Source organism: Triplophysa dalaica, chromosome 13, assembly GCF_015846415.1.
Source record: "Triplophysa dalaica isolate WHDGS20190420 chromosome 13, ASM1584641v1, whole genome shotgun sequence".
In the NCBI taxonomy this organism is placed as follows: domain Eukaryota; kingdom Metazoa; phylum Chordata; class Actinopteri; order Cypriniformes; family Nemacheilidae; genus Triplophysa; species Triplophysa dalaica.
This window is the reverse complement of record NC_079554.1, coordinates 5,923,561-5,942,707: the sequence shown is the minus strand read 5'-3', so window position 1 is coordinate 5,942,707 and position 19,147 is coordinate 5,923,561.

The following is a 19,147-nucleotide window of genomic DNA, read 5'->3' as shown; positions in this document are numbered from 1 at the left end:
ATATATAATTAAACAAGGACAATGACTGACTAAACTACAAAACAAAGTACTTGAAACAAACACTAAACTGACACTTAAAGGAACAACAGGTACACCGACAGCTACATACACGTACAGGTAATGAACAGCTACGAAACAACAGCAAGGGACTTCAAACAGGTACAAGAACAAGAACAATGCACGAGCACAAGAAAAAGAACACGAGGGTGTTTTAAAGGTAACAAACACAGGATCATAACGAGGAACAGGTGCTGGGGATTAGCACTGAGGAGAGGCTGACGAGGAACGAGATGTAGGGAACAATGGCGAGACACGAGAAAGAATCATTCAATCTCACATAAAACAATAGGTTATGCCATGACTCCACTCCAATATCATGAATAAACATGACATGATAGCGGAATCATGACACTGTTTATGTAGAACTTAACTACTTTAAAACAATTTTGGTAACCTGTAATCACGTCATTCATAATAATTGGATTGCATATGACTCAAAAAGTGTTCAATGAGTATAATTTTACTCTACAATTCAATTGTCTCTGAAGTGGTGCAGCTCAATGTGATCCCGGCTTTGGACTATGTGATCCTGGCTTTGGGCTATCATTCAAAGTATAATGCATGATAACATAAGCAACACAGCACAAATCTTAATGTGCTCATCTTTCATAATTACAAATAAAAATAAATAAACATTAAAGTAGGTCTTTTTAAAACATAACAGACACAACCGTACACTCTAGTGGAAGGTTAATATGTGTCTTGCAGGAAACAACCCAGCTAACTCCGTTACATTATGGTGACATACCTGGACTGGACCATATTAGTTGCACGACGTTCCATAATAATATCGAATAAGGTAAATTATAGATTTAAGATTATCATTAACAATCTAATAGCATTTGAAGTGTTGTAGAAAAATCGTGTCAAGTTGCTGCGTCCTTTATTCAGCGTCCTTTATCCAGCTCTATCATCTCGGCTCTTGTCAGGTCACCGCTTCCCATTCTCAGCTCTGCCATCAGGTCTGGGCATGAACTGCATCCTGCGGCAACCTTGGAACAATAAGACAAGACCGGCTGAGAGTAGAGTACTGTTCTGCACTCTTTGATGCAGACAAGTACATTATTTGTTGTTGGATGTGTTCCTGGTTCCGGTTGATCTAAATAAAGCAGTCGAAATCCTCTGAGGATTAATATTATGGAAGTGTAGTGTATGCAAGATTAAAAAGATGCGTCTTTAGTCTAGATTTAAACTGACAGAGTGTGTCTTGACAGTGCAGGGAAGAATATTCCAAAGTTTGGGTGCTAGATAAGAAAAGGATCTACCACCTGCACTTGATTTTGAAATTCTAGGTATTACTAACTGACAGGACGCCTTAGAGCGTAATGCACGTGGAGGATTGTAATATAATAGAAGTTCATTCAAATACTGCGGTGCTAGACCATGTAGGGCTTTATAGGTAATAAGCAAAATCTTAAAGTTAATGCGATGCTTTATAGGTAACCAGTTCAAGGTTGACAGAACCGGGGTTATATGCTCATACTTTTTTTGTAGGTGTATGAACTAGAGTTGCCGCGTTTTGAACAAGTTGCAGTTTTTGTAATAGGCCTGCAGGGCAACCACCTAAAAGTGCATTACAGTAAGCTAGTCTTGATGTCATGAATGCATGAATTAATTTCTCTGCATCTGTCAGTGACAGCATATGACGTAGTTTAGATACATTCTTAAAATGGAAAAATGCAATTTTACAGGTTTTGGCGACATGGCTCTCAAATGACAGATTACTATCGAATACAATGCCAAGATTCTTAGCTGACGACGAGGATTTTATGGAGCATCCGTCAATAGTTAAGCAGTATTCTTACATCTTTGTGAAAAAAAAATTGTTTACATAACGACAAAAGTTGGAATCAGTTCCATATTTTGTATTCCAAAACACTGACAGTATTCCATAAAGTCTTTCCGATTTCAGGAAAGCATGTCCGTCCGTGAAAGCGCACACTCTAGTGGTAGAAAAGTGAACTAATCAGTAGTCCAAGAAAGCCATTCCAAAATCCTATTAACCCCATTCATTATTCTATTATAGCATTATAACAGTGACATTTCTGAAGGTAAAAATCAATGTTTCAAAATGTAACATCTAAGAATCATTACAGCGAGAACACACATTTTGGAAGGCACACATCAATTTTGGAATTTAGTTTAAATGTTAATTCTGATGAAATTCGTCCGTATGTAAACTTCATAGCATTATAATAGTGAAATTTCTGAAGGCAAAAATCAATGTTTCAAAATGTAACGTCGAAGAAACATAACTGTGTAAACATACTTTTTGAAAGAATCATTACAGCGAGAACAGACTTTTTGGAAGGCAGACATCAATTTAGGAATTTCGTCTAAATGTTAATGCTGATGAAATTCTTCCTGTCTGGTTCATTTGTAATCCAACAGCGCCGGGGTAGATACAGGTATTGCAACAGATCTTTGCAACTTTGGTGATTGTTCAAGAGCTGATTGTTTATCCGAAAGGGATAAACTTCATGTCATATCATAGAGGAGGTCACAAAAAAGTGGTCGATAGGTGGTCAGACGAAATGGACGTGAAGGAAATAATCAATAACGATCTTGGAATTCCGTTCCACAATCAGTGTCCGTTTCCCTAGAAAACGCTAGAGGCACTCAGAATGAACATGTTAGAAAAGTAACTCTGATCTGTTCCTAAAAGCACTTTTTCCTTATGCACACAGCCAGTTTTACACAAAATGACGTTTTCAGTGCAAAGCCCATGTTTCTCACCCTCCCAGCACTCAGAATGAGCATTAAAGAAAAGTATCTCTCATCTCTTCCTAAACCCATTTTTTCATTATGCAGACAGCCAGTTTTACACAAAATGAAGTTTTCAGTGCAAAGCCCATGTTTCTCATCCTCCCAGCACTCAGAATGAACATGTTAGAAAAGTAACTCTGATCTGATCCTAAACGCATTTTTTCATTATGCATTCAGCCAGTTTTACACAAAATGAAGTTTTCAGTGCAAAGCCAATGTTTCTCACCCTCCCAGCACTCAGAATGAGCATTAAAGAAAAGTAACTCTGATCTGTTCCTATACGCATTTTCTCATTATGCACACAGCCAGTTTTACACAAAATGAAGTTTTCAGTGCAAAGCCCATGTTTCTCACCCTCCCAGCACTCAGAATGAACATGTAAGAAAAGTAACTCTGATCTGTTCCTAAACGCATTTTTTCATTATGCACTCAGCCAGTTTTACACAAAATGAAGTTTACAGTGCAAAGCCCATGTTTCTCACCCTCCCAGCACTCAGAATGAGCATTTTAAAAAAAGTAACTCTGATCTGTTCCTAAAAGCACTTTTTCCTTATGCACACAGCCAGTTTTACACAAAATGAAGTTTTCAGTGCAAAGCCAATGTTTCTCACCCTCCCAGCACTCAGAATGATCATTAAAGAAAAGTAACTCTGATCTGTTCCTATACGCATTTTCTCATTATGCACACAGCCAGTTTTACACAAAATGAAGTTTTCAGTGCAAAGCCCATGTTTCTCACTCTTCTAGCACTCAGAATGAACATGTTAGAAAAGTAACTCTGATCTGTTCCTAAAAGCACTTTTTCCTTATGCACACAGCCAGTTTCATACAAAATGAAGTTTTCAGTGCAAAGCCCATGTTTCTCATCCTCCCAGCACTCAGAATGAACATGTTAGAAAAGTAACTCTGATCTGATCCAAATGCACTTTTTCATTATGCACAGAGCCAGTTATACACAAAATGAAGTTTTCAGTGCAGAGCCCATGTTTCTCACTCTTCTAGCACTCAGAATGAACATGTTAGAAAAGAAACTCTGATCTGTTCCTAAACGCATTTCTTCATTATGCACACAGTCAGTTTTACAGAAAATGAAGTTTTCAGTACAAAGCCCATGTTTCTCAGTCTCCCAGCACTCAGAATGAGCATTAAAGAAAAGTATCTCTGATCTCTTCCTAAACGCATTTTTTCATTATGCATTCAGCCAGTTTTACACAAAATGAAGTTTTCAGTGCAAAGCCCATGTTTCTCACTCTTCTAGCACTCAGAATGAACATGTTAGAAAAGTAACTCTGATCTGTTCCTAAAAGCACTTTTTCCTTATGCACACAGCCAGTTTTACACAAAATGAAGTTTTCAGTGCAAAGCCAATGTTTCTCACCCTCCCAGCACTCAGAATGAGCATTAAAGAAAAGTAACTCTGATCTAATCCTAAACGCATTTTTTCATTATGCATTCAGCCAGTTTTACACAAAATGAAGTTTTCAGTGCAAAGCCCATGTTTTCCACTCTCCCAGCACTCAGAATGAGCATTAAAGAAAAGTAACTCTGATCTGTTCGTATACGCATTTTCTCATTATGCACACAGCCAGTTTTACACAAAATGAAGTTTTCAGTGCAAAGCCCATGTTTCTCACCCTCCCAGCACTCAGAATGAGCATTTTAGAAAAAGTAACTCTGATCTGATCCTAAAAGCACTTTTTCCTTATGCACACAGCCAGTTTTACACAAAATGAAGTTTTCAGTGCAAAGCCAATGTTTCTCGACCTCCCAGCACTCAGAATGAACATGTTAGAAAAGTAACTCTGATCTGTTCCTAAACGCACTTTTTCATTATGCACAGAGCCAGTTTTACACAAAATGAAGTTTTCAGTACAAAGCCCATGTTTCTCAGTCTCCCAGCACTCAGAATGAGCATTTAAGAAAAGTAACTCTGATCTGTTCCTAAAAGCACTTTTTCCTTATGCACACAGCCAGTTTTACACAAAATGAAGTTTTCAGTGCAAAGCCAATGTTTCTCGACCTCCCAGCACTCAGAATGAACATGTTAGAAAAGTAACTCTGATCTGTTCCTAAACGCACTTTTTCATTATGCACAGAACCAGTTTTACACAAAATGAAGTTTTCAGTACAAAGCCCATGTTTCTCAGTCTCCCAGCACTCAGAATGAGCATTAAAGAAAAGTAATTCTGATCTGTTCCTAAACGCATTTTTTCATTATGCACACAGCCAGTTTTACAAAAAATGAAGTTTTCAGTGCAAAGCCCATGTTTCTCACCCTCCCAGCACTCAGAATGAACATGTTAGAAAAGTAACTCTGATCTGTTCCTAAACGCACTTTTTCATTATGCACAGAGCCAGTTTTACACAAAATGAAGTTTTCAGTGCAAAGCCCATGTTTCTAATCCTCCCAGCACTCAGAATGAGCATTAAAGAAAAGTAACTCTAATCTGTTACTAAACGCATTTTTTCATTATGCACAGCGCCAGTTTTACAGAAAATGAAGTTTTCAGTACAAAGCCAATGTTTCTCACCCTCCCAGCACTCAGAATTAACATGTTAGAAAAGTAACTCTGATCTGTTCCTAAACGCACTTTTTCATTATGCACAGAGCCAGTTTTACACAAAATGAAGTTTTCAGTACAAAGCCCATGTTTCTCAGTCTCCCAGCACTCAGAATGAGCATTAAAGAAAAGTAATTCTGATCTGTTCCTAAACGCATTTTTTCATTATGCACACAGCCAGTTTTACAAAAAATGAAGTTTTCAGTGCAAAGCCCATGTTTCTCACCCTCCCAGCACTCAGAATGAACATGTTAGAAAAGTAACTCTGATCTGTTCCTAAACGCACTTTTTCATTATGCACAGAGCCAGTTTTACACAAAATGAAGTTTTCAGTGCAAAGCCCATGTTTCTAATCCTCCCAGCACTCAGAATGAGCATTAAAGAAAAGTAACTCTAATCTGTTACTAAACGCATTTTTTCATTATGCACAGCGCCAGTTTTACAGAAAATGAAGTTTTCAGTACAAAGCCAATGTTTCTCAGTCTCCCAGCACTCAGAATGAGCATTAAAGAAAATTAACTCTGATCTAATCCTAAACGCATTTTTTCATTATGCATTCAGCCAGTTTTACACAAAATGAAGTTTTCAGTGCAAAGCCCATGTTTTCCACTCTCCCAGCACTCAGAATGAGCATTAAAGAAAAGTAACTCTGATCTGTTCGTATACGCATTTTCTCATTATGCACACAGCCAGTTTTACACAAAATGAAGTTTTCAGTGCAAAGCCCATGTTTCTCACCCTCCCAGCACTCAGAATGAACATGTTAGAAAAGTAACTCTGATCTGTTCCTAAACGCATTTTTTCATTATGCACTCAGCCAGTTTTACACAAAATGAAGTTTACAGTGCAAAGCCCATGTTTCTCACCCTCCCAGCACTCAGAATGAGCATTTTAGAAAAAGTAACTCTGATCTGATCCTAAAAGCACTTTTTCCTTATGCACACAGCCAGTTTTACACAAAATGAAGTTTTCAGTGCAAAGCCAATGTTTCTCGACCTCCCAGCACTCAGAATGAACATGTTAGAAAAGTAACTCTGATCTGTTCCTAAACGCACTTTTTCATTATGCACAGAGCCAGTTTTACACAAAATGAAGTTTTCAGTACAAAGCCCATGTTTCTCAGTCTCCCAGCACTCAGAATGAGCATTTAAGAAAAGTAACTCTGATCTGTTCCTAAAAGCACTTTTTCCTTATGCACACAGCCAGTTTTACACAAAATGAAGTTTTCAGTGCAAAGCCAATGTTTCTCGACCTCCCAGCACTCAGAATGAACATGTTAGAAAAGTAACTCTGATCTGTTCCTAAACGCACTTTTTCATTATGCACAGAACCAGTTTTACACAAAATGAAGTTTTCAGTACAAAGCCCATGTTTCTCAGTCTCCCAGCACTCAGAATGAGCATTAAAGAAAAGTAATTCTGATCTGTTCCTAAACGCATTTTTTCATTATGCACACAGCCAGTTTTACAAAAAATGAAGTTTTCAGTGCAAAGCCCATGTTTCTCACCCTCCCAGCACTCAGAATGAACATGTTAGAAAAGTAACTCTGATCTGTTCCTAAACGCACTTTTTCATTATGCACAGAGCCAGTTTTACACAAAATGAAGTTTTCAGTGCAAAGCCCATGTTTCTAATCCTCCCAGCACTCAGAATGAGCATTAAAGAAAAGTAACTCTAATCTGTTACTAAACGCATTTTTTCATTATGCACAGCGCCAGTTTTACAGAAAATGAAGTTTTCAGTACAAAGCCAATGTTTCTCACCCTCCCAGCACTCAGAATTAAAATGTTAGAAAAGTAACTCTGATCTGTTCCTAAACGCACTTTTTCATTATGCACAGAGCCAGTTTTACACAAAATGAAGTTTTCAGTACAAAGCCCATGTTTCTCAGTCTCCCAGCACTCAGAATGAGCATTAAAGAAAAGTAATTCTGATCTGTTCCTAAACGCATTTTTTCATTATGCACACAGCCAGTTTTACAAAAAATGAAGTTTTCAGTGCAAAGCCCATGTTTCTCACCCTCCCAGCACTCAGAATGAACATGTTAGAAAAGTAACTCTGATCTGTTCCTAAACGCACTTTTTCATTATGCACAGAGCCAGTTTTACACAAAATGAAGTTTTCAGTGCAAAGCCCATGTTTCTAATCCTCCCAGCACTCAGAATGAGCATTAAAGAAAAGTAACTCTAATCTGTTACTAAACGCATTTTTTCATTATGCACAGCGCCAGTTTTACAGAAAATGAAGTTTTCAGTACAAAGCCAATGTTTCTCAGTCTCCCAGCACTCAGAATGAGCATTAAAGAAAATTAACTCTGATCTGTTCCTAAACGCACTTTTTCATTATGCACAGAGCCAGTTTTACACAAAATGAAGCTTTCAGTGCAAAGCCCATGTTTCTCACTCTTCTAGCACTCAGAATGAACATGTTAGAAAAGTAACTCTGATCTGTTCCTAAAAGCACTTTTTCCTTATGCACACAGCCAGTTTTACACAAAATGAAGTTTTCAGTGCAAAGCCAATGTTTCTCACCCTCCCAGCACTCAGAATGAGCATTAAAGAAAAGTAACTCTGATCTGTTCCTATACGCATTTTCTCATTATGCACACAGCCAGTTTTACACAAAATGAAGTTTTCAGTGCAAAGCCCATGTTTCTCACCCTCCCAGCACTCAGAATGAACATGTTAGAAAAGTAACTCTGATCTGTTCCTAAACGCATTTTTTCATTATGCACTCAGCCAGTTTTACACAAAATGAAGTTTACAGTGCAAAGCCCATGTTTCTCACCCTCCCAGCACTCAGAATGAGCATTTTAGAAAAAGTAACTCTGATCTGATCCTAAAAGCACTTTTTCCTTATGCACACAGCCAGTTTTACACAAAATGAAGTTTTCAGTGCAAAGCCAATGTTTCTCGACCTCCCAGCACTCAGAATGAACATGTTAGAAAAGTAACTCTGATCTGTTCCTAAACGCACTTTTTCATTATGCACAGAGCCAGTTTTACACAAAATGAAGTTTTCAGTACAAAGCCCATGTTTCTCAGTCCTCCCAGCACTCAGAATGAGCATTTAAGAAAAGTAACTCTGATCTGTTCCTAAAAGCACTTTTTCCTTATGCACACAGCCAGTTTTACACAAAATGAAGTTTTCAGTGCAAAGCCAATGTTTCTCGACCTCCCAGCACTCAGAATGAACATGTTAGAAAAGTAACTCTGATCTGTTCCTAAACGCACTTTTTCATTATGCACAGAGCCAGTTTTACACAAAATGAAGTTTTCAGTACAAAGCCCATGTTTCTCAGTCTCCCAGCACTCAGAATGAGCATTAAAGAAAAGTAATTCTGATCTGTTCCTAAACGCACTTTTTCATTATGCACACAGCCAGTTTTACACAAAATGAAGTTTTCAGTGCAAAGCCCATGTTTCTCGACCCTCCCAGCACTCAGAATGAACATGTTAGAAAAGTAACTCTGATCTGTTCCTAAACGCACTTTTTCATTATGCACAGAGCCAGTTTTACACAAAATGAAGTTTTCAGTGCAAAGCCCATGTTTCTCAGTCCTCCCAGCACTCAGAATGAGCATTAAAGAAAAGTAATTCTGATCTGTTCCTAAACGCATTTTTTCATTATGCACAGCAGCCAGTTTTACAGAAAATGAAGTTTTCAGTGCAAAGCCCATGTTTCTCACCCTCCCAGCACTCAGAATGAACATGTTAGAAAAGTAACTCTGATCTGTTCCTAAACGCACTTTTTCATTATGCACAGAGCCAGTTTTACACAAAATGAAGTTTTCAGTGCAAAGCCCATGTTTCTAATCCTCCCAGCACTCAGAATGAGCATTAAAGAAAAGTAACTCTAATCTGTTACTAAACGCATTTTTTCATTATGCACAGCGCCAGTTTTACAGAAAATGAAGTTTTCAGTACAAAGCCCATGTTTCTCACCCTCCCAGCACTCAGAATTAAAATGTTGGAAAAGTAACTCTGATCTGTTCCTAAACGCACTTTTTCATTATGCACAGAGCCAGTTTTACACAAAATGAAGTTTTCAGTACAAAGCCCATGTTTCTCAGTCCTCCCAGCACTCAGAATGAGCATTAAAGAAAAGTAATTCTGATCTGTTCCTAAACGCATTTTTTCATTATGCACACAGCCAGTTTTACAAAAAATGAAGTTTTCAGTGCAAAGCCCATGTTTCTCACCCTCCCAGCACTCAGAATGAACATGTTAGAAAAGTAACTCTGATCTGTTCCTAAACGCACTTTTTCATTATGCACAGAGCCAGTTTTACACAAAATGAAGTTTTCAGTGCAAAGCCCATGTTTCTAATCCTCCCAGCACTCAGAATGAGCATTAAGAAAAGTAACTCTAATCTGTTACTAAACGCATTTTTTCATTATGCACAGCGCCAGTTTTACAGAAAATGAAGTTTTCAGTACAAAGCCAATGTTTCTCAGTCTCCCAGCACTCAGAATGAGCATTAAAGAAAATTAACTCTGATCTGTTCCTAAACGCACTTTTTCATTATGCACAGAGCCAGTTTTACACAAAATGAAGCTTTTCAGTGCAAAGCCCATGTTTCTCACCCTCCCAGCACTCAGAATGAACAGGTTAGAAAAGTAACTCTGATCTGTTCCTAAACGCATTTTTTCCTTATGCACACAGCCAGTTTTACACAAAATGAAGTTTTCAGTGCAAAGCCAATGTTTCTCACCCTCCCAGCACTCAGAATGAGCATTAAAGAAAAGTAACTCTGATCTGTTCCTATACGCATTTTCTCATTATGCACACAGCCAGTTTTACACAAAATGAAGTTTTCAGTGCAAAGCCCATGTTTCTCACCCTCCCAGCACTCAGAATGAACAGGTTAGAAAAGTAACTCTGATCTGTTCCTAAACGCATTTTTTCATTATGCACTCAGCCAGTTTTACACAAAATGAAGTTTACAGTGCAAAGCCCATTTTTCTCACCCTCCCAGCACTCAGAATGAGCATTTTAGAAAAAGTAACTCTGATCTGTTCCTAAAAGCACTTTTTCCTTATGCACACAGCCAGTTTTACACAAAATGAAGTTTTCAGTGCAAAGCCAATGTTTCTCACCCTCCCAGCACTCAGAATGATCATTAAAGAAAAGTAACTCTGATCTGTTCCTATACGCATTTTCTCATTATGCACACAGCCAGTTTTACACAAAATGAAGTTTTCAGTGCAAAGCCCATGTTTCTCATCCTCTCAGCACTCAGAATGAACATGTTAGAAAAGTAACTCTGATCTGATCCAAATGCACTTTTTCATTATGCACAGAGCCAGTTATACACAAAATGAAGTTTTCAGTGCAGAGCCCATGTTTCTCACTCTTCTAGCACTCAGAATGAACATGTTAGAAAAGAAACTCTGATCTGTTCCTAAACGCATTTCTTCACTATGCACAGAGCCAGTTTTAAACAATATGAAGTTTTCAGTGCAAAGCCCGTGTTTCTCACTCTCCCAGCACTCAGAATGAGCATTTAAGAAAAGTAACTCTGATCTGTTCCTAAAAGCACTTTTTCCTTATGCACACAGCCAGTTTTACACAAAATGAAGTTTTCAGTACAAAGCCCATGTTTCTCAGTCTCCCAGCACTCAGAATGAGCATTAAAGAAAAGTAACTCTGATCTGTTCCTAAACGCATTTTTTCACTATGCACAGAGCCAGTTTTAAACAATATGAAGTTTTCAGTGCAAAGCCCTGTGTTTCTCACTCTCCCAGCACTCAGAATGAGCATTTAAGAAAAGTAACTCTGATCTGTTCCTAAAAGCACTTTTTCCTTATGCACACAGCCAGTTTTACACAAAATGAAGTTTTCAGTGCAAAGCCAATGTTTCTCGACCCTCCCAGCACTCAGAATGAGCATTAAAGAAAAGTAACTCTGATCTGTTCCTAAACGCATTTTCTCATTATGCATTCAGCCAGTTTTACACAAAATGAAATTTTCAGTGCAAAGCCCATGTTTCTCACCCTCCCAGCACTCAGAATGAGCATTTTAGAAAAAGTAACTCTGATCTGTTCCTAAAAGCACTTTTTCATTATGCACACAGCCAGTTATACACAAAATGAAGTTTTCAGTGCAGAGCCCATGTTTCTCACCCTCCAGCACTCAGAATGATCATTAAAGAAAAGAAACTCTGATCTGTTCCTAAACGCATTTCTTCACTATGCACAGAGCCAGTTTTAAACAATATGAAGTTTTCAGTGCAAAGCCCGTGTTTCTCACTCCTCCCAGCACTCAGAATGAGCATTTAAGAAAAGTAACTCTGATCTGTTCCTAAAAGCACTTTTTCCTTATGCACACAGCCAGTTTTACACAAAATGAAGTTTTCAGTGCAAAGCCAATGTTTCTCGACCTCCCAGCACTCAGAATGAGCATTAAGAAAAGTAACTCTGATCTGTTCCTAAACGCATTTTTTCATTATGCACACAGCCAGTTTTACAGAAAATGAAGTTTTCAGTACAAAGCCCATGTTTCTCAGTCTCCCAGCACTCAGAATGAGCATTAAGAAAATTAACTCTGATCTAATCCTAAACGCATTTTTTCATTATGCATTCAGCCAGTTTTACACAAAATGAAGTTTTCAGTGCAAAGCCATGTTTTCCACTCTCCCAGCACTCAGAATGAGCATTAAAGAAAAGTAACTCTGATCTGTTCGTATACGCATTTTCTCATTATGCACACAGCCAGTTTACACAAAATGAAGTTTTCAGTGCAAAGCCCATGTTTCTCACCTCCCAGCACTCAGAATGAACATGTTAGAAAAGTAACTCTGATCTGTTCCTAAACGCATTTTTTCATTATGCACTCAGCCAGTTTTACACAAAATGAAGTTTACAGTGCAAAGCCCATGTTTCTCACCCTCCCAGCACTCAGAATGAGCATTATAGAAAAAGTAACTCTGATCTGATCCTAAAAGCACTTTTTCCTTATGCACACAGCCAGTTTTACACAAAATGAAGTTTTCAGTGCAAAGCCAATGTTTCTCGACCCTCCCAGCACTCAGAATGAACATGTTAGAAAAGTAACTCTGATCTGTTCCTAAACGCACTTTTTCATTATGCACAGAGCCAGTTTTACACAAAATGAAGTTTTCAGTACAAAGCCCATGTTTCTCGTCCTCCCAGCACTCAGAATGAGCATTTAAGAAAAGTAACTCTGATCTGTTCCTAAAAGCACTTTTTCCTTATGCACACAGCCAGTTTTACACAAAATGAAGTTTTCAGTGCAAAGCCAATGTTTCTCGACCTCCCAGCACTCAGAATGAACATGTTAGAAAAGTAACTCTGATCTGTTCCTAAACGCACTTTTTCATTATGCACAGAACCAGTTTTACACAAAATGAAGTTTTCAGTACAAAGCCCATGTTTCTCAGTCTCCCAGCACTCAGAATGAGCATTAAAGAAAAGTAATTCTGATCTGTTCCTAAACGCATTTTTTCATTATGCACACAGCCAGTTTTACAAAAAATGAAGTTTTCAGTGCAAAGCCCATGTTTCACACCCTCCCAGCACTCAGAATTAGCATTAAAGAAAAGTATCTCTGATCTCTTCCTAAACGCATTTTTTCATTATGCAGACAGCCAGTTTTACACAAAATGAAGTTTTCAGTGCAAAGCCCATGTTTCTCATCCTCCCAGCACTCAGAATGAACATGTTAGAAAAGTAACTCTGATCTGATCCAAATGCACTTTTTCATTATGCACAGAGCCAGTTATACACAAAATGAAGTTTTCAGTGCAGAGCCCATGTTTCTCACTCTTCTAGCACTCAGAATGAACATGTTAGAAAAGAAATTCTGATCTGTTCCTAAACGCATTTCTTCACTATGCACAGAGCCAGTTTTAAACAATATGAAGTTTTCAGTGCAAAGCCCGTGTTTCTCACTCTCCCAGCACTCAGAATGAGCATTTAAGAAAAGTAACTCTGATCTGTTCCTAAAAGCACTTTTTCATTATGCACAGAGCCAGTTTTACACAAAATGAAGTTTTCAGTGCAAAGCCCATGTTTCTAATCCTCCAGCACTCAGAATGAGCATTAAAGAAAAGTAACTCTAATCTGTTACTAAACGCATTTTTTCATTATGCACAGCGCCAGTTTTACAGAAATGAAGTTTTCAGTACAAAGCCAATGTTTCTCACCTCCCAGCACTCAGAATTAACATGTTAGAAAAGTAACTCTGATCTGTTCCTAAACGCACTTTTTCATTATGCACAGAGCCAGTTTTACACAAAATGAAGTTTTCAGTACAAAGCCCATGTTTCTCAGTCTCCCAGCACTCAGAATGAGCATTAAAGAAAAGTAATTCTGATCTGTTCCTAAACGCATTTTTTCATTATGCACACAGCCAGTTTTACAAAAAATGAAGTTTTCAGTGCAAAGCCCATGTTTCTCACCCTCCCAGCACTCAGAATGAACATGTTAGAAAAGTAACTCTGATCTGTTCCTAAACGCACTTTTTCATTATGCACAGAGCCAGTTTTACACAAAATGAAGTTTTCAGTGCAAAGCCCATGTTTCTCACCTCCCAGCACTCAGAATGAGCATTAGAAAAGTAACTCTGATCTGTTCCTAAACGCATTTTTCATTATGCACACAGCCAGTTTTACACAAAATGAAGTTTTCAGTGCAAAGCCCATGTTTCTCATCTCCCAGCACTCAGAATGAGCATTAAAGAAAAGTAACTCTGATCTGTTCCTAAACGCATTTTTCATTATGCACAAGCCAGTTTTACACAAAATGAAGTTTTCAGTGCAAAGCCCATGTTTCTCACTCAGCACTCAGAATGAGCATTTAAAAGTAACTCTGATCTGTTCCTAAACGCATTTTTTCATTATGCACACAGCCAGTTTTACACAAAATGAAGTTTTCAGTGCAAAGCCCATGTTTCTCACCTCCCAGCACTCAGAATGAGCATTAGAAAAGTAACTCTGATCTGTTCCTAAACGCATTTTTTCATTATGCACACAGCCAGTTTTACACAAAATGAAGTTTTCAGTGCAAAGCCCATGTTTCTCACCCTCCCAGCACTCAGAATGACATTTAGAAAAGTAACTCTGATCTGTTCCTAAACGCATTTTTTCATTATGCACACAGCCAGTTTTACACAAAATGAAGTTTTCAGTGCAAAGCCCATGTTTCTCACCTCCCAGCACTCAGAATGAGCATTAAGAAAAGTAACTCTGATCTGTTCCTAAACGCATTTTTCATTATGCACACAGCCAGTTTTACACAAAATGAAGTTTTCAGTGCAAAGCCCATGTTTCTCACTCCCAGCACTCAGAATGAGCATTAAGAAAAGTAACTCTGATCTGTTCCTAAACGCATTTTTTCATTATGCACAGCCAGTTTTACACAAAATGAAGTTTTCAGTGCAAAGCCCATGTTTCTCACCTCCCAGCACTCAGAATGAGCATTAGAAAAGTAACTCTGATCTGTTCCTAAACGCATTTTTTCATTATGCACACAGCCAGTTTTACACAAAATGAAGTTTTCAGTGCAAAGCCCATGTTTCTCACCCTCCCAGCACTCAGAATGAGCATTAAAGAAAAGTAACTCTGATCTGTTCCTAAACGCATTTTTTCATTATGCACAGCAGCCAGTTTTACACAAAATGAAGTTTTCAGTGCAAAGCCCATGTTTCTCACCTCCAGCACTCAGAATGAGCATTAAGAAAAGTAACTCTGATCTGTTCCTAAACGCACTTTTTCATTATGCACACAGCCAGTTTTACACAAAATGAAGTTTTCAGTGCAAAGCCCATGTTTCTCACCTCCCAGCACTCAGAATGAGCATTTAAGAAAAGTAACTCTGATCTGTTCCTAAACGCATTTTTTCATTATGCACAGCCAGTTTTACACAAAATGAAGTTTTCAGTGCAAAGCCCATGTTTCTCACCTCCCAGCACTCAGAATGAGCATTTAGAAAAGTAACTCTGATCTGTTCCTAAACGCACTTTTTCATTATGCACAGCCAGTTTTACACAAAATGAAGTTTTCAGTGCAAAGCCCATGTTTCTCACCTCCCAGCACTCAGAATGAGCATTAAGAAAAGTAACTCTGATCTGTTCCTAAACGCATTTTTTCATTATGCACACAGCCAGTTTTACACAAAATGAAGTTTTCAGTGCAAAGCCCATGTTTCTCACTCCCAGCACTCAGAATGACATTTAGAAAAGTAACTCTGATCTGTTCCTAAACGCATTTTTCATTATGCACAAGCCAGTTTTACACAAAATGAAGTTTTCAGTGCAAAGCCCATGTTTCTCACTCCCAGCACTCAGAATGAGCATTTAAGAAAAGTAACTCTGATCTGTTCCTAAACGCATTTTTCATTATGCACACAGCCAGTTTTACACAAAATGAAGTTTTCAGTGCAAAGCCCATGTTTCTCACTCTCCCAGCACTCAGAATGAGCATTAAGAAAAGTAACTCTGATCTGTTCCTAAACGCACTTTTTCATTATGCACACAGCCAGTTTTACACAAAATGAAGTTTTCAGTGCAAAGCCCATGTTTCTCACCTCCCAGCACTCAGAATGAGCATTAAAGAAAAGTAACTCTGATCTGTTCCTAAACGCATTTTTTCATTATGCACAGCCAGTTTTACAAAATGAAGTTTTCAGTGCAAAGCCCATGTTTCTCACTCCCAGCACTCAGAATGAGCATTAAGAAAAGTAACTCTGATCTGTTCCTAAACGCATTTTTCATTATGCACAAGCCAGTTTTACACAAAATGAAGTTTTCAGTGCAAAGCCCATGTTTCTCACTCCCAGCACTCAGAATGAGCATTTAAGAAAAGTAACTCTGATCTGTTCCTAAACGCACTTTTTCATTATGCACAGCCAGTTTTACACAAAATGAAGTTTTCAGTGCAAAGCCCATGTTTCTCACTCCCAGCACTCAGAATGAGCATTAAGAAAAGTAACTCTGATCTGTTCCTAAACGCATTTTTTCATTATGCACAGCCAGTTTTACACAAAATGAAGTTTTCAGTGCAAAGCCCATGTTTCTCACCTCCCAGCACTCAGAATGAGCATTAGAAAAGTAACTCTGATCTGTTCCTAAACGCATTTTTTCATTATGCACACAGCCAGTTTTACACAAAATGAAGTTTTCAGTGCAAAGCCCATGTTTCTCACTCTCCAGCACTCAGAATGAGCATTTAGAAAAGTAACTCTGATCTGTTCCTAAACGCATTTTTCATTATGCACACAGCCAGTTTTACACAAAATGAAGTTTTCAGTGCAAAGCCCATGTTTCTCACTCCAGCACTCAGAATGAGCATTAGAAAAGTAACTCTGATCTGTTCCTAAACGCATTTTTTCATTATGCACACAGCCAGTTTTACACAAAATGAAGTTTTCAGTGCAAAGCCCATGTTTCTCACCCTCCCAGCACTCAGAATGAGCATTAAAGAAAAGTAACTCTGATCTTCCTAAACGCATTTTTTCATTATGCACAGCCAGTTTTACACAAAATGAAGTTTTCAGTGCAAAGCCCATGTTTCTCACTCTCCCAGCACTCAGAATGAGCATTAGAAAAGTAACTCTGATCTGTTCCTAAACGCATTTTTTCATTATGCACACAGCCAGTTTTACACAAAATGAAGTTTTCAGTGCAAAGCCCATGTTTCTCACCTCCCAGCACTCAGAATGAGCATTAGAAAAGTAACTCTGATCTGTTCCTAAACGCATTTTTTCATTATGCACCAGCCAGTTTTACACAAAATGAAGTTTTCAGTGCAAAGCCCATGTTTCTCACTCCCAGCACTCAGAATGAGCATTTAGAAAAGTAACTCTGATCTGTTCCTAAACGCATTTTTTCATTATGCACAGCCAGTTTTACACAAAATGAAGTTTTCAGTGCAAAGCCCATGTTTCTCACTCCCAGCACTCAGAATGAGCATTAAGAAAAGTAACTCTGATCTGTTCCTAAACGCATTTTTCATTATGCACACAGCCAGTTTTACACAAAATGAAGTTTTCAGTGCAAAGCCCATGTTTCTCACTCCCAGCACTCAGAATGAGCATTAAGAAAAGTAACTCTGATCTGTTCCTAAACGCACTTTTTCATTATGCACAGCCAGTTTTACACAAAATGAAGTTTTCAGTGCAAAGCCATGTTTCTCACCTCCCAGCACTCAGAATGAGCATTAGAAAAGTAACTCTGATCTGTTCCTAAACGCATTTTTCATTATGCACAGCCAGTTTTACACAAAATGAAGTTTTCAGTGCAAAGCCCATGTTTCTCACTCCCAGCACTCAGAATGAGCATTAAGAAAAGTAACTCTGATCTGTTCCTAAACGCATTTTTTCATTATGCACACAGCCAGTTTTACACAAAATGAAGTTTTCAGTGCAAAGCCCATGTTTCTCACCTCCCAGCACTCAGAATGAGCATTTAGAAAAGTAACTCTGATCTGTTCCTAAACGCACTTTTTCATTATGCACAGAGCCAGTTTTACACAAAATGAAGTTTTCAGTGCAAAGCCCATGTTTCTTCTCCCAGCACTCAGAATGAGCATTAAGAAAAGTAACTCTGATCTGTTCCTAAACGCATTTTTCATTATGCACAGCCAGTTTTACACAAAATGAAGTTTTCAGTGCAAAGCCCATGTTTCTCACCTCCCAGCACTCAGAATGAGCATTTAGAAAAGTAACTCTGATCTGTTCCTAAACGCACTTTTTCATTATGCACAGCCAGTTTTACACAAAATGAAGTTTTCAGTGCAAAGCCCATGTTTCTCATCTCCCAGCACTCAGAATGAGCATTAAGAAAAGTAACTCTGATCTGTTCCTAAACGCATTTTTCATTATGCACAGCCAGTTTTACAAAAATGAAGTTTTCAGTGCAAAGCCCATGTTTCTCCCCAGCACTCAGAAAGCATTTAGAAAAGTAACTCTGATCTGTTCCTAAACGCACTTTTTCATTATGCACAAGCCAGTTTTACACAAAATGAAGTTTTCAGTGCAAAGCCCATGTTTCTCACCTCCCAGCACTCAGAATGAGCATTAAGAAAAGTAACTCTGATCTGTTCCTAAACGCATTTTTTCATTATGCACAGCCAGTTTTACACAAAATGAAGTTTTCAGTGCAAAGCCCATGTTTCTCATCTCCCAGCACTCAGAATGAGCATTAAGAAAAGTAACTCTGATCTGTTCCTAAACGCACTTTTTCATTATGCACAGCCAGTTTTACACAAAATGAAGTTTTCAGTGCAAAGCCCATGTTTCTCACTCCAGCACTCAGAATGAGCATTTAGAAAAGTAACTCTGATCTGTTCCTAAACACTTTTTCATTATGCACACAGCCAGTTTTACACAAAATGAAGTTTTCAGTGCAAAGCCCATGTTTCTCACTCCCAGCACTCAGAATGAGCATTAAGAAAAGTAACTCTGATCTGTTCCTAAACGCATTTTTCATTATGCACAGCCAGTTTTACACAAAATGAAGTTTTCAGTGCAAAGCCCATGTTTCTCACCTCCCAGCACTCAGAATGAGCATTAGAAAAGTAACTCTGATCTGTTCCTAAACGCATTTTTTCATTATGCACCAGCCAGTTTTACACAAAATGAAGTTTTCAGTGCAAAGCCCATGTTTCTCACCTCCCAGCACTCAGAATGAGCATTAAGAAAAGTAACTCTGATCTGTTCCTAAACGCATTTTTCATTATGCACAGCCAGTTTTACACAAAATGAAGTTTTCAGTGCAAAGCCCATGTTTCTCACCTCCAGC